Below are 17,361 nucleotides of genomic sequence, written 5' to 3' on the forward strand. Positions count from 1 at the left end.
CTATTTTGTGAGAAGTCAAGGCAGTGGTTACCATTGAGGGAAGGGTGTGGGGAATCCCCAGAAGGGGTCTCTTGGAGTGCTGGGTTCTGTGACTTTGTCTGAGTACGGGGTACCTGAGTATGCTAACTTGGTGAAAATTTAGCAGGTGCATTCATGGATGATGCTATGCATATGTTATTATATTTCGATAAGTTTACAATTAAAAACAAAAAAAGAGGAGGAATGAGATGGAGGGGGGAAAAGTCAGCTCTGAAAAGGAAAGGTGAAAAGAAGGGGACTTCTAAAGAAGAGTTAGCTGGGAAATCATTCAGTAATCCCCACATCTGGGTGAGCAGCTAGTCCCACCAAAAAGAGATTGAACATGACGTCTCCTAGTGCCCAGAGCATCTGGTGCTGTTTACCAGCCCTCACCTCTGCTCATCATATCTGCTGGTGTGCGGCTCCACCCATGCTCCCCTGCTCGACTGGTACCCACGTTGGGCATCCCCTCCTCCAAACACCTCTTGGGACACTACCCAGCCCTCCACCAATACCCCCACCAGTCTGGGCCTAAGTGTCCCTTCTCTGTTCTCCCACAATTTCCTGTTGGAATATGGTCCTTAAGAGCATGGACTATGACAAATTCATGGACAGAAAAAGTAGAACAGTAATTTCCAGGGGCTGAGGGGAGAGGGAAATGAGGAGTTTTGTGTAATGGGTATGGAATTTCAGTCAGATGATGAAAAAGTTCTGGAGATGGATAACAATGATGTTTATTTACCCTATGATGTGAATGTGCTTACTACGGCTGAACTGTATACTTAAAAATGGTTAAAAATGGAGGATAGTCACTTCAACAAATGGTGTTGGGAAAACCAGATATATGTACACAAAAGTATGAAGTTGGAGCCTTATACCATATACAAAAATTAACTCAAAACGGATCAGAGACCTACATGTAAGAACTAAAACCATAAAACTCTCAGAAGAAAATATATGGGGAAAGCTTCCTGACTTTGGATTTGGCAACGATTTCTTAAATGTGAAACCAAAAGCACAAGTAACAAAAGGAAAAATAAATAAATTGGACAACATTAAAATTTAAAGCTTTAATTTTGCATCAAAGGACGCAATTAACAGAGGGTAAAGGCAACCCGCAAAACGGGAGAAAATATTTGCAAATCATATATGCAAGAAGGCATTAATTAAAAACTAAAATAGAGGCCACGGCTTAAATGTACCCCTAGACCCATCACTCATAGTCACATAGCCAAAACTTAAAACTGGCCTGATTTTCCCCAAATGCTGACTCTGACCTTAAAACTTAAGCTTTCTTCAGATCACCGTGATCTAGCTTCCTGGCCAACCAGCTAAACAAATAAGCAAGCTGATGTCATGAGCAGGAATTTAAGATTCTAGTAATCAATCACAATAGAAAAGAAAGTGCTCCCTCATTCAGGCTTTATAAATTGAACTGTAACTGCTAACAGCTAGCTCCTAACCACTTTGGGTTTGAAGCCCTTGTTTTTGAAGTTTGTTTCTTGCTCAATAAAATATACATACCAAATAAAGCCTTCTGAATATTTCTTTTGAGAGAAGTAAATATCCAGAACGTATAAAGAATTCCTACAACTTGATTACAGCAAAACAAACAATTAAAAAAAATAGGCAAAGAACTTGAAGAGACATTTCTCCAAAGAAGGTATACAAATGGCCAACAAGCTCATGAAAATGTGCTCAACATCACTAATGTAAATCAAAACTACAGTGAGCTACTATACTATCTCACCCATTTGGATGCTACTCTATTAAAACACACACACACACACACACACAACAAAAATAACAGGTGTTGGCAAGGATGTGGAGGTTTTGGAATCCTTGTACTCTGTTGGTAGGAATGTAAAATGTTGCAGCAGCTATATAAAATAGTATGGTGATTCCTCAAAAATTAAAAATAGAATTACCATATGATCTAGCAATTCTACTTCTGGGTATATACCCAAAAAAATTGAAGTAGGGTCTCAGGGATATTTGTACACAGGTGTTCATAGCAGCACAAGAGCCAAAAGGTGGAGGCAACCCAAGTCTCCATCAACAGATGAACGGATAAATGAAATGTGGGATATAGAGTCGATCCTTGAACAGCACAAGTTTGAACTGCGAGGGTCCATTCACATGCAGATTTTTTACAGGAAAATACTATAAATGTGCTTTCTCATGATTTTCTTAATAACATTTTCTTTTCTCTAGCTTACTTTATTGTAAGAATTCAGAATATGGTACATATAACGTACAAAGTAAAGTGTTCACTGACCATTTATGTATTGGTAAGGCTTCCAGGCAACAGTAGTCTATTAATAATTATGTTTCTCTGGAGTTGAAAGTTATATGTGGATTTTCTTTTTTTTTCTTCATAAAGATTCCATTTATTTATTTGAAGAGAGAGAGAGAGAGCACACAGGGAGTAACAGAGGGAGAAGGACAAGCAGACTCCATGCTGAGCACAGAGTTCGATGCAGGGCTCCATCCCAAGACACTGAGATCATGACCTGAGCCAAAATCAAGAGCCAGATGCTTAACTGACTGGGCCATCCAGGTGCCCCTATATGTGGATTTTTGACTGTGCAGAAGAGTAAGTGCCCTAAACTCACCTCAAGACCCAACGGTGCAGAAGAGTAAGTGCCCTGAACCCCGCTCAAGACCCAACGATATATACAATGGAGTCTGACCCACCTTAAAAAGGAAGGAACTCTGCCTCTCATGAATGAATAAATAAAATCTTAAAAAAAAAAAAAAAAAAAAGAAAAGAAAAGAAAAAGTTGCCTAACAGCCAAAAGGTAGAGGCAGGGCCATATTGAGGATTGAGGATTACTTGAGATTACATATGCAAAATGTCTAGCTAGCATTTCTACTGTATGAATCTTTATCTCTTATTTGATAGGCCTTTTACAATGTATTATAGTTTCTTACAGTGTCCCGTTTCTCAACCACCCTGATGCCTAAACCTCAACACATCCATGCATATTAGATGTAAACTCTTAAGCACAAAGACTACATCTGGTTTACCTTGTTTACCTTTGTCCCCAGTGGTCAGGCCAGTCCCTGGCACTTAGCAGGAGCTCATTAAATGTTTGTAGTGTAGTTTAGCAAAAGGGCTTGACAACACAGAAAAGGAAACCTTCTCAACATTAATTTGAACAAACAGCAGAACAGGCCGATCAAGTAATTTCAAGACCGGAGAGGAATCCTCTCAGGTCTGGGTTCCAGGCCAATCAAGTCATTTCAAGACTGGAAAAGAATCCTCACAGGTCTGGGTTCGAGTATGTCCTTCCAAAAACAGGGGTGTACCGGGGACCGCTTCAGGGTATCGGTCAGCCCCTCGTTTCCATGGCAGGCCTGAAAAGAGTGTGGTTGTTCATTGAATAATAATTAGTAATTCATTATTGAACATTGATTGAACATTCATCGTAGACTCATTTGCAGGGTCTCCCTCTGACATTTCATTAAGAAAACATCACATTAAAAAGCCCAGTTCTCAAGTGAGTGAGAGCACACTTTCTGCTTGCCCACTCGGAGATTGATCCCTCTCCTCTGCCTGCCTCACCCTCCTTTCCACCTGCCTCTCTTGGCTATGGGAGCAGGCTGCTGCCTCAACCTGCGGCCCCTCAAGCTGACCTCTTGGCCTTTGGTATGAACAGTCATTCTTCCCAAGTTATCCTCTGGCCTGTGCTTTTAGGCCTTTTTAGAAGCCTGGACCCTGGGTGAGATCATAGCACCTGAAGTTGGGCACCCCGACTCCTTTGTCCTTGTCAGAAGATGTCCTAGAGAGTGATGTCCCTGACCTCTTTGGTTTTTGCTTCTTTCTTAGAACTTAGCTCTCTAACTGACTTCACCTACAGGGCCTCAGGCTCTAGCCCATTTAAGAAAAAAATCTCTGGCTCACTAAAACTAAATCCAGAGTTGACCTTAGATGATATCATTTTCTTCCTTAACAACGGTATTCACATGACTGAAGACTTCAAGTTTACATTTAAAGCTCAGTGTCCAAAGCCAGGATGTCCTCATATCCTCTACCTTGTGGGGGTCCCCCTTCTGTTAATAGTTAGATGTGAATGATTCAAAACCTCATCCCACATACAGTGGAAAACCCAAGTCCTTCCTCCACCAGGTACCTCTGGAGGTTTTGGGGACAATCAATGATGGGATTCTGAGAAGTCTCAGGGATGAGAACTCAAATCTGGTCTCCACTGAAGCATTTGGATCTCACTGACGCTTTGGTTTCTCTCCTCCCTGTCTTGGCACAAACATGATGTAGCCCTTTTTCCTCCCATTCTCTGAGGCAAGCGTAAACACAAGGATACAGCAGCGTTTTATTGGAGGCTTTACTGATTATGGAGGAGGGTTGCATTATGCAACTCACAGGCAATGTCGCAAATGGCAAACGACCTCTATGGAATAAATAATAAAAGCCTGTGGCGTCTGTCCCAAGGAACTCCTCACTGGCTAGGGTTTCTCCTCAGGCCCCCTCCCTTCCCCCATCACCATGCCACTGCATCCTCTCTCTCTGGAGCTATGGAATAATCAAAATATGTTTTGGGTCACCTGAGTGGCTCAGTCGGTTAAGCATCTGACTCTTGATCTCAGCCCAGGTCTTGATCTCAGGGTCTGGGTTCAAGCCAGAAAGAAGGAAGAGAGAAAGAAAGAAAGAAAGAAAGAAAGAAAGAAAGAAAGAAAGAAAGAAAGAAAGAAAGAAAGAAAGAAGGAAGGAAGGAAGGAAGGAAGGAAGGAAGGAAGGAAGGAAGGAAGGAAGGAAGGAAGGAAGGAAAGAAAGAAAGAAAGAAAGAAAGAAAGAAAGAAAGAAAGAAAGAAAGAAAGAAAGAAAGAAAGAAAGAAAGAAAGAAAGAGGGATCCCTGGGTGGCGCAGCGGTTTGGCGCCTGCCTTTGGCCCAGGGCGCGATCCTGGAGACCCTGGATCGAATCCCACATCGGGCTCCTGGTGCATGGAGCCTGCTTCTCCCTCTGCCTGTGTCTCTGCCTCTCTCTCTCTCTCTCTCTGTGACTATCATAAATAAATAAATTTAAAAAAAAAAAAAAGAAAGAAAGAAAAAGAAAATCTCTGTTTCTGGTTCCTGGAACAGAGCTTCTGAAACCCTTCAGATTTCTCAAGTGGTGACAGGAGTGTCTTTTGTTATTTATAAGAACCTCCTTTGACTATACCTGAGTTTATGCTTCGATGTGACTCAGGGTGGGTCCTCTAGATAGCTTCTGGATGGGACCTGTCACCAAAAAGGCCCAACAGCTGACTAGAGGGTGGGAACTTACAGCTACCACCCTAACCTCCAGGGAGGTGTAGGGAGCTGGAGATTGAGCTATAATAAACACTCCCGAACAATGACATTTGGAAGGCCTTCTGGGTGGGTGAACCCATTGATGTTCTGGGAAGGTGGTGCACCTGGAGAAGACATGGAAGCTCTATGTGCCCTCCCCCCACATTCCTTGCTCACTTGGCTGTTTCTTTTTTTTTTTTTTTTAAGATTTTATTTATTTATTCATGAGAGACACAGAGAGAGAGGCAGAGACCCAGGTAGAGGGAGAAGCAGGCTCCACGCAGGGAGCCCGACGTGGGACTCGATCCTGGGTCTCCAGGATCAGGCCCTGGCCTGACGGCGGCGCTAAACCACTGAGCCCCCGGGCTGCACTTGGCTGTTTCTGAGTGGTATCCTATCTAATAAGCCAGTAAACATAAAAAAAGTGTTTTCCTGTGTTCCGTGTGTCATTCTAGCAAGTTATAAAACCTGAGAGGAATTGTGGGAACCCCCAAATTTGTAGTAAGCCAGGCAGAAGTCTGGGTCATCTGAGGACTCCATTTGCGGCGCCCCTTCCAGCCTGTTTTTCAAGTCTGGTTCTCCAGCTTTCCTGGAAAGGTTTCACTTAAAAATATGTCGACAGATTCCTTGATACTCCTCTCTTCAAGTGCTGGGGCTTAACTCCCCTCCCGTTGAGGATGGGCTAGATTTCCTGACTCGTTTCTCGTGAATAGAATATGGTGGAAGTGACAATGTGCGACCTGCAAGAGTAGGTCATCAAAGGCGTTGCAGCTCCGTCCTCACGCCCTCCCTTAGATCACTCACTCTGGAAGAGGCCAGCTGCCCTGTCATAGGGACACTCAGGCAGCCTTATGGAGAGACTCATATGCAAGGGAAAAGAGCCTCCTGCCAATAGCCAATGAAGTACTGGAGTTTCCTGCCAACATTCAAGTGAGTGAGCCAACTTGGAAGCAGCTTCTCCAGCTCCAGTCAAATTTCAGATGACAGAAGACCCCCGCCCCCAACATCTTGACTACGACCTACTGAAAGACCCCAAACCTGAACCACCCAACTAAGCTGCCCCTGAATCCCTGACTCCAGTAATTATGAGATAATAAATGTGCATTGGTTTTAGCCTCCAACTTTTTTGAGATCATTTTGTCATGTAGCATACCTAGCTAATGTGCTTCTGGATCCTGTAAGCCACCGAAAAACCTTCCCATAAATTATTTTCTCTGGGTTAAGTTATCTAGGGTCCATTTCGGTTGTTTGCAGGCAAGAGCACTGGCCGGTACCACTTCCTCACATCTTCTTCCTCTACCCCGATCCCAGCCCCTGGCTCTCGCCTCCCCCTTTATCAGGCAGGATAGTCCAGGTTCAGGTTTCTCATGACCTCGGAGGCACGTCCAGGTTATAACCCGAAGGCTTCACCTTTCTCACTCAAGCAAACTGTCCAGATACTTTCCCAGTTGTAAAATCATCCCCAGCACTCCGGAGAGGGCAAAAGCCATTGCAGGCTGCTGTGCCACTACCTTACTCTCAGCCAGCCTCTCCCCGCCATCTGTCTTCAACCCTCATCATCGCCTCACTGCTCCCTGGGGGTTCCCATGCCCTCTTTTCCAGTGAGTTAGAGCACCTGGTTTCCCGCCCCTGAGAACTGCCCTTTTATGGCCTGTCCACAGGTTTCCGTGCCACACACCGGAGAGCCCTCTGCTGTGTGCCTGCCCTGCTCCTCGTTCTCTGGCTTCCTGAGCCAGGTGCCATCTCTGTCCTTTCTTCAGGAGGCCCTCCTTTAAGCTGCCTTGGCCCCTCTACCGCCTTCAGTTCTCAGCTGAGGGTGACCCTGAGAGTCTCTGCTTCTACCGCCCACCCCTCTCCCAAATGCCAGGACACACACCTCTTTTTGCTCAGTGGCTCAGTTAGCTCTCCCCGGAAGCTCAGCTCATCAGGGTGCGAGAGCCTGCTGGTCTTCTGGCCTGGCCCCCTCTTCCTATCGATGGCACCATCCTTCCTCCTGGAAACCAGGCTCCAATTCCCTGTCCTCTTTGACATTCCTTCTCCTTTACCCTCACTCCTCCTAGGTTGCTGAGGGCCACTGTGTCCTTTCCCTTGGCATCCCCGCCACGTCTCTCCGGTCACCTGGGCCCAGCTCACCTCCCATGCCGGCCTCTGCAGACACCCCTCGACTGCTGCCCCTGCTTCTCCTTGCTCCCCCCAAATAATCGCTCCCACACACACGCTTCCAAGTGGGATTCCTAAGGAATAGGCCCCATCCTACTCACCCCTCATGTAAAGACCTTCTATTATAGTCCAAGTATTGAGTTCCTACGGCATGTGTATTATTTATGATTCTTTGCATGCAGCCTCCTGAAACCACTGTGTGACAGCTTATCCCGAGAGCAGGAGCTGCTTCCTCGGAGAAGGGGAGACCTCCTGGAACCCAAGGGCAGGAATGCAGCCAAACCTCACACCTGGAACACTCTCGGGACTCCACGGGGTTCTCTCCCCATCCCCTCTCTGCCTCTCTCTGCATCTGTTTCTCTGTCTCCCCTGCAGACCGGGCTCTCTCTGGTATACTCAGCCCCTTGCACAGGGTCGCTGCCTCACAGGAGCCAAGGTTGATTTTTATCCGCTCAAGAAATTGCTCCCCAGTGCGAGGGGAGTCTCTCAGTCCCGGGGTTCCAATCTGCAGGTGTGCTAGTCAGGGGTCTTCTGCTTGCAAAGCAGGGACACCCAACATACCTGGCTTGGACTAAAGCATAATGTGTGGCTCTGATAAACAAGCTTCGGGACGGCCAGGACTGAGGTTAGGCCTCCCGGACAGAGGGTAACGGGGACTGGATGTCATGCATCTCTCCACCTCTCATCTCTGCCAACACGGGTCCTTTCCTTAATGTGGGTCCCACTCCTTCCACATGCTAGAGGACACTAATGAATGGCACCTGATAAATCTTGGCTCCTGAGAAGGTGGTTCTTCTCCACAAAATCCAATTTGAGAAAATCCTTAGAGCGTACTCGAATTGATCTAGTTGGGGGCATGTCTTGTCACTCCCGGGCCGGGTGGGAGGGGTGCCAGACAAGGGAAGAGGATAGAGCACAGAGGCAGGAGCCAGACTGCCTGACTTCAGATCCTGACTCTGCGGTTAAGGAGCAGCGTGACCCTTGGCACTTATGGTCTCCATGCCTCAGTTTCCTTGTCTGTAAAACAGGAATAACATAGGCCCACCTCACAGATTGTTATTAAGATTACATTTAGGGTGTTTCCAACAGTGCCTGCCACAAAGTACTTAGGGCTTCCAGCCACAGCCTTGAGGAGGGAGCAGGAGCTGAAAGGAGAAGCGTAAACTTCCCTCTGAACCACAGGCTTTGGAGGGGAGTTTTCTGTGACTGCTGTAACAGGGCTACCACCAACCGGGGGCTTGAACAGGAATTTGTTGTCTCAGCTCCTGAGTGTGGAAATCTGAAGTGAAGGTGTCTGCAGGGTGGTTCACCTGAGGGCTGTGAAGGAGACTGTTTCAGGCTCCCTCGGAGCATCAGGGGCCTCAGGCCGCGTGCCCCCCCCAGCACTCCAGGTGTAGTGGGGAGATGCGAGAACCAGGCATGGAAGCCAGGTGCACAAACCACCCTTAAAAGATCCTGCGGGTGGGACGCCTGGGGAGCTCAGCGGTTGAGCGGCTGCCTTTGGATCAGAGCATGACCCCGAGGTCCTGGGATCGAGTCCCGCATCGGGCCCCCTACGTGGAGCCTGCTTCTCCCTCTGCCTGTGCCTCTGCCTCTCTCTCTGGGTCTCTCATGGACAAATAAATAAAATCTTTAAAAATAAAATAAAAATAAAAAGATTCTGCAGGCGTAGTGTTTTATGGAGCCCTGACAGAGCTTGAGCTATTTTCGTTTCTCTCGCTTGTCTCTCTGTCTCTCTCTGTCTCTCCTACTCTGGGCGGCTCTGCCCCGGGCCTGGGGGGATTGACTCAGTGGTGATTGATGGGTAACCGTTTCCGGCCAGGTTTGACAGGGTTGGGCTGGGAGCCAGGCCTTGGCTGCCTGAAGAGCTACCGGTGAGCTTCGGGCCCAGTATTGCATTTTCCCTTGTCAATGCTCGAGTTTCCTCCTCTCCCCCCAACGCACCTCCCTCCAGCAGGGCCTCAGGCTGCCTCTCCCCTGGAGCAGCCCGGCGCCTGGAGGCAAGGAGCTACCACAGGAGAGCCCCGGGGCTGGGCCCTGCTTGCCCTAGGTCTCCCCTCGACCTCCTGGTGGGAGGCTCTCCTTCATCCTCCGCCTCCTCTGGGGGCCCGACCCTTGGCTCCCCCTGATGCTCCCTGGGGCTCCACCGTGTATGGGGCCGGGGCAGGAGAAGCTATGGCAAATGCAGATTTGTGTTTTCTGGGACCTCAGAATCCTGCTCCCCTGGAATTTATTTCTGAACTATGGAACTGTAAAGAGGATGTTGGGGTCAGAAGCTGGAAGTCTGGAGCCTTGAACTCTACCTCTTAGTGGCCCCAATGCTCTTGCTAGTTCTTTACTTCTTTGAGCTTCAGTTTCGTTGACTTTAAAACAGGAAAAATACTGACCCAACTCATGCAAAAGAGATACTGGTAGCGCTTCTAGAGCCGAAATGTGCTGCTTTGAAGAACATACAAGATTATCATTACTATCAACTCTCTTTCCTGCCCCTTTGTTATTGGAAAACCTTATAATATTATTTTATTTTATTTTATTTTATTTTATTTTATTTTATTTTATTTTATTTTATTTTATTTTATTTTATTTTATTCATTCATGAGACACACAGACAGAGAGGCAGAGACACAGGCAGAGGGAGAAGCAGGCAGGGAGCCCGATGTGGGACTCGATCCAGGGGCTCCAGGATCACGCCCTGAGCCGAAGGCAGATGCTCAAATGCTGAGCCACCAGGTGTCCCTAATATTTTCTTAAATATACAATTAAAAGTAACACATGCTTAAAAGAAAAAACTAAGACATGCTTGAGACACACAATGTAAGCAGGAGAGAAGGACCTAACATGAATAACTCAACTCCCCTTCAGTCATCCTACGCCTCTGCTCCCCTCCAAGACCACCACTGCACTTCATTTCTTTTTTTAAAAAGATCTTATTTTATTTATTTGAGAGAGAGAGAGAGAGAGAACAGGGGGAGGGTCAGAGAGAGGGAGAAAGAGAATTTCAAGCAAACTCTTAGCTCATCGCAGAGCCCGACACCGGGCTTGATCTCACCATCCCAAGATCACAACCTGAGCTGAAATCAAGAGTCGATGGCCCAGACCACTGAGCCACCCAGGCACCCCTCCTACTCATTTCTTATGTAGCTCTTCAGACACCTTCTGTGCACATACAAGTGAATTTGCATTCACTAGTTCTTTTTAATCTTCAAATCAGAATGTTCTGTACATCCCTTCTAAACCTGGCTTTTTTCATTCAATATTTTTGGTGGGGATTTTTTTGTTTTGTTTTTTTAAAGAATTTATTTATTTATTCCAGAGAGACACACAAAGAGAGAGAGAGAGACATAAGCAGAGGGAGAAGCAGGCTCCATACAGGAAGGCTGACATGGGACCCTATCCCGGGACCCCGGGATCACGCTCTGAGCCAAAGGCAGATGCTCAACTGCTGAGCCACCCAGGTGTCCCTTTCATTGAGTATTTTGAGGAACATTTTGTTTTAGCGCAAATAAAGGCTTTTCATGGTTAACTAACACTCCACGATGTGAATGTACTATGCTGTGTTCACCAGTTGCTGAACACCAGTTGCTGAAAGTTGGACATTCCCATCCAAGGCTGGCAGTTGGGAGACTCCCCAAACTGTCCCTGACATTGTGCTTTTCTGTATTTCTTAATCACTGGAATCTCTGGGCCTCTAAAGTCAGGGCGTGAGAGCTGGATGGGGCAGACACATCCGGCCTCAGGATGGGAGGAGCCGTGGGAGACTTCTTGGCACCCATGGTTGAGGCCTCCCCAGGGCACAGGAAGCAGAGAAGGAAGTGAGTCTGGGGACATCACTCAGGGTCTTTGCTTCTGTTGACCTCTTCTGCCTCCCTGCCTGCCTCTGAGTCCATGCAGGGGAGCCTGCTGGCCCGTTATAATCATCTAGGAAGCTTCCACAATCTCAGAGCTGGACCACACCCCAGGTCAGTTAAACCAGAATCTCTGGGGACCAGCCCAGGGCATTAGCAGTTTGGTAAGTATTTTAGGTGATTCTATGGTACGGCCACAAGAACTACAGCCAGGAGCCTGGAGATGATAACAGCATGACAAGCCTCAGGGCCTTTGCTTTCTTCCTCTCCTTCAACCCTATGAAGGAGAGGATTGTCCCACAGCCTACAACTCAGAATGCATTTACCCAGCGTGCACACATGATGCATACATGAAGTGGTTCTCCTTTAATCCTTTGCTACGTTTTTATTTGGTCACTTTTTTGGACTCCTCTTCATAATTGTTCATGTAAATTGGTAAGAAGATTTTAGGGGGCAATTTGGTAATATGTATCAAGAGCCCTAAAACTGTTTAGAATCATTGGCCTAGTTATTCCACTTTTGGAAACTATCCTACAGAAATAACATAAATATGGCACGGGGGTGGGGTGGGGATGTGGAATGCTGTAAGATGCTCATTGCAGGATTATTTATATTATTGGAAAACTGGAGAAACCTAAATGTCTAATGGGTGAGTAAACAGTGGCACATCTATTTGGTAAAATATAAAGTAATCATTAAAATTACAGCTATGAAGACAAAGCAATAACATGAAAATGCTTGTGCTGTAAAGTTAAATGAAAATGCAGGACCAGGACCGTGCGGATACGTTATATTCACAAACGCATGCAGGGAAAACTAAATGTAAAGGAAACAAATTAGAAAGCAAAAGAACAAAATGCTAACATAGACTATGTTAGCATGATGATGATGATGATAGGATAATTTTTTCTCTTCCCTACTCCCCAAGATTTTATAATGTGATTGCATTACTATTTCAATGAAGGCAAACAGTAAGAGAATTTTGCCTCACGTGTATTTTCACTTGTCTGTCTGGGACTGGGAACAGTCACTACACACCGTGCCGAGGCCACTGAACAACACCCAGAGCTTCACGCAGCACAAGAGTCTTGACAATAATGGGTCAGAAGTCAAAGGATCTGGTTTTCAGTCCCTGCCCGCATTTTACAGTATGACCTTGAGCGAATCATTCCTCCATTCTGAACCTCAGTTTCCTCATCTGTGAAACAATGAGTGTAACTAGGAGGATGCACAAAAACCTGGTCTCGTGCTGAATTGTGACCATGCTGATGATGCTAATGAGCCACAGGTGCATTCAGAACTGGAGACTAAGGGGCAGGAAAGTCCCTCCCCTAAAATGTCTGCAGACCAAATGCCTTTGCTCCGTATTGCTACATTCAGAACCGTCCGTTGTCCCCCACTCCACCCCCGTTGAAATCCTTAAAAGCATAACTGAATAAATGTAAGGCAAATCCCACACCTCTCTTCCATATTTGGTGATTTCCCTCCACATCACTCACACATAGTCCTGACGACTTGTAAATATAAGTACTTCTGGAATATGCAGGAGTGCATGGAGCCAAAAAGGAAATCGTGCTCCACCCCCACCCCTGACTTTTCATCTTGATAAAGTGATTTCCCTCAACAGGCAGAGGACGGGGAGTCATAAATCAGTGACAACACAGCTCCTTGGGTCTGCGCAGCCCTCTGCTCGGGAGAGATGGCTCTCTTATAGGATGTGGATGCACCAGCCCGGGGCTACAGAATAACAGGGAGAGAGGTCTGGGGTTGTTAAAAGCAGAATCATTCTGATGGGAAGGGAAATTGAAACCCCAGGATTTAAAGAGAGCAATAAAGGTGATGATGGGAAACGGGAGGCCTCACTCATCCGGCAGGAGGGGATAAGCTGTTAGGATTAGTACATTTTCCACATGACTGATGTTTAACTGTTGAAGTGCCAGGACTTGACCCATAACCCCATTATGATGTTTCTCCATCTTACGAGTGTCCCATATGGGGCATAATTTAGCCTTTTTCTCCCAACACAAGGGATAAACACCAAGAAGTATATCATATATCTGTTGGGGTGATTATCTGTGATGGCCATATTCCCCACTGAACCGTGAGTTCTGTGAAGTTTGGGACTGTATATCCCATCCCTAAAGACGTGCCCAGCGTGGAGTGGGCACAGAGACGTATCTGTTGAGTGAGGGAGAACCCACTGTTGTATAACACGCTCCATTGCTACTAGCAGAAAATGACTGTTGCTAAACTAGGCAAAAATAAGGATGATCAGAGGCATTTATGGGGTCTCTGATTGCAATCTGAGCACCAGGAGTTGACGGGGACCAGGCTGGAGTCCGGCTCTGGGGGGGTGGCGGAGTGGGGGGAGGTTGGAGGGAGCATGGGAAATTCACCCTTCTCATGTCTGCTTATCTTTACACTTCTCCTTCCTTCTTCTCTCTCATTGCTGACCATGTTTTTTCTGCTCCGCAGAATAGGGTCACCTCCTTTTCAGTTTATTGGTTTTCGGTTTCAGAAGCAGATTAGTCTTTCTGCGTTGTTTCAGTTCCTCAACTTCAGTTGGGTTCGTGTGTCTCTCGGGCCAGTCAATCGTGGCCATGACACAGGAGTCCTGGTACCAATATGACAAACGCTCTGAAAACCTGGTAGGTGGAGGGGAGTTTCCCAAGCCAAAGGATTATGGATTTACAAAACAATAGGCATCCACTACATTCATATTATCTCCTTTAATCTTTATAGTAAAATTTTGGGGCAGGGGAGGCTGTGATGGGTACTTTACCAGAGGAAAAAAATCAGGTTAAAAAAAGATCAAGAGTTTGCCAGAGGTCACACAGCTGGAGATGGGTGGGGGCTGGAGCAGGGAGTGGTAGGAGGTAGGTGGCATCAAAGCCTGGGGTGTCCCCCTCACGCCACGCAGTCTCCCTTCAGCCTCTCAAATGCTGGCCATCACTTTGCACTGCGGTAATCGTGGCAGACAAGGATGGCCATGGGGCTAAATGATCACTGACCCCGGGAAACCCTGCAAATTGCTCTCCTGGAAAATCCCAAAGTCAGCTTGCTTCTTGGCTATTTGCTTCTCTCTCATAAAGCTAGGTGAAGGTTGCATCCTGCCTATTCTTGGGGGCAATGTACTGCAAGTTGCCTTTCTGCAAAATTAATTAGCGAATCAAAGGCCAGAGCTGCCTCCTCCCCACTGATTGCTTGGTCCTCCAGAATAGCTTTCCCCTCTTCGCTGTGGCCAATGTGTCTTTGAACCTCCTGGCAGCCATGGAAACCATATCAGTCATCCCGTATCTCTACCTTCTGAACTGCACTGGGACCCAGGACGCCTTCATGTGTGGGAGGTTTGTGTTTGGATGTGAAGCAAGATTATATTTTGCCATTGCCGAGAAGTTGTGCAAGAGTGCTTTGACACCAATTTATTCAAAATATCATTGATATTATCATCCTCTTTCTCGTCAGGTGACACTTTTCTCCAAATATGCCACTGATCATGATTTCCTCAAGTTCTTTTTAATGTTTGAGTTCTGACAGACTCTCAGGCACAAGCAATATGAAAGCCATATCTTTAATATTGTCACAAGGCGGAAGAAATCCTCTATAGTGTCTACATGATAAAGCAGCTTGCTCATGACATTTGTTTTGTAATAATATTTCATATTCAGCATATCCCCTGGTCCATGGGCCAGATCAGGGAAGTTGCATGGAGCGGGAAGGGTGACAGGGGAGGGCAAGAAGCTGGTAAAAATGTTATCAGACCATAACCTCAGGGAGCATTTTATAATTATCTAGTAATAGGATAGCTTTGCTTACCTAGGGAATTCTGTGGTTCTCAAGTAATCTTTCATATAAAGTTCAAAGACTGTTAGTACCAATAAGGAAAAATATCTTTGACAGAAATTGCAAAAATTTTAAAAGACATTATAAAGGAGACATTATAAAGGAGATAACGCTCCTTGAGGAGCAAGACTTCCAAATACAGAAAAACAACTCCAAATGACCGGGGGGGAAAAAAAAAGATTTACCATTAATTCTCAGAAGTCTAAAGGTAAGACCATTTTAGAGTCGGTCAATTAATTGATTTAACATTATTGGTGATCCACGTCCTGTCTACCTTTCCTGTTATCCAAGCATATTAGTTAGCTTTCCTCATGGGCACAGGGTAGCTGCACAATCTCTGGGCGTCACGTCCTCACACACCACCCTCCAGAGGCCGAAGAGCAGCTAATCTCTTTCTGGTGCCTTTGTTTAAGACTAAGCAGTCTTTCTTGAAATGTGCTATCCAGCAAATGGATGCTAATATCCCACTGGACACAATTCAGTCACATGTCCTTTACAAAGCCCATCGCTAGCAAAATAAAGAGAATTATTTTGAAGGACTAAGATGACCTGTTGGATTGGGACTGGGGTGGCATATCCCTGAAATACATGACTCCCTGACATCTGAACAGTACACATATTCTGTTAGGGAAGAGGTGATGGTAGGAGGATGGCTATTAAGCAGGGCACCAGCAATGTCTGCTACAGGCCTCGACATACATTTCTTAATTTTAATCTATTTCATCTGCTTAAACCTCAGGACATTTGATTCACTGACACCTACTAGGATAGAAATCATTAAGCCTCGCGTAATAACAAACCAGTTTCAGAAACACTATAAAACTGCTCAAGAGAGACAGTATTCAGAAAACAGTTTCTTGAAAAAAGCCACAAAATTGGTCTATAGCTTCATGACGAAGTGATTGCTTTTCACTAACTTGGTATAACCTTCTAATTATGTGCCTCATTTTGAAATGCCAAAGCAGCTCTTCAGAAAATACATGACTCTGCCAACCACACTTGCTCGTTCAAATCCATACGTCACTTCCATTAGCACTGGCCTAGAGAGATGGCTCTATGATATATGAAATACAAATTTTATCCATATCTACGTACACGTCTGGCTACCTACCTACCTACCAACCTACCTACCTGCCACGTTCCACAAAAGCAGAGATGTGCTCTGTGACATTTTCATTGGAAGAACCTGGGAATCCTCCTCAAAGGAGGATGCTCATCACGTCACCATCTCTGTTCTGGCACACATGGTTTCTCTCCGGTTTGACACTTAGGATCTTTCCATTGCAAGCAGTACAAATTAGCAATGACTGATGTATGTGGAAAAGAAATTTCTTTGAAGGATATTTTAAAAAATTACATTAAATTTTAAAAAATGAAAGACATGGGGTGGCCCATAGAGTGAGGGAAATTTCCAGAGATCTGGATAGAGGCAATAGTCAGAATGGCAGGGAGGAAGTAACTCTAACATGCCAGTCCTGCCTTCGAAGTCCAAGAGTCTGGAGAGAAGGTCCAATGGACTTAGTTTGGGTCCGTGCCCTTCTCTGAGCCAGAGCAAGGGGGCGCCTGGATTATTAACAGGTCTACCCAAACTACCACCTGGAGGAAGTCATTCCCCCCCCCAAGGGAAATCAGGCAGGATAGTCCAGGCTATATAGCTGTCCACTTGGACAGGGCATCCCCGCCTGAAAACAATACACAATCAGTAAAAAGGATTCATAGGTTGTAATAACAAAGCGACTCTTCTTGCTTCCCATGTCTCTTTAATCCTTGCTTTGCGGAGGAAATCGACTTTCTGTCCCTGAATGGACAAACTTTACTCATTTTTAAATAGCCAAGCAGCCTGTGATCACTGGAAGGTGCAAACACAGTCTTAAATTCAGTAGCAGAATGTTAATGCTATTAGCACTTTAATCTGCATTCAGAGAGAAGACTTCTCCCCCATTGGCCAACTGGGACCAGTGGTAGGCAGGCTGTCTGCCTGGGGCGATGAGAGTGGTCAGCCTGTGTTCTCTCCTTCTCACTACCTGCTGCTTCTCATCCCTCCATGGGCACAGCAGAAGAAGAGGGAGTGGGAAGGAGGAAAGTCTCTCTTTAACTGGTCCTGTCATGAAATGGCCTGGTGCGCCTCACAGCACGGGGAGTGGCGAAAGCTGACTCTCCTATGGGCACTTTCATGTGTCTTCTGGAGGCTTCCCTGCTGTGTC

This window comes from Canis lupus, chromosome 35 (assembly GCF_048164855.1).
Source record: "Canis lupus baileyi chromosome 35, mCanLup2.hap1, whole genome shotgun sequence".
Lineage (NCBI taxonomy): Eukaryota > Metazoa > Chordata > Mammalia > Carnivora > Canidae > Canis > Canis lupus.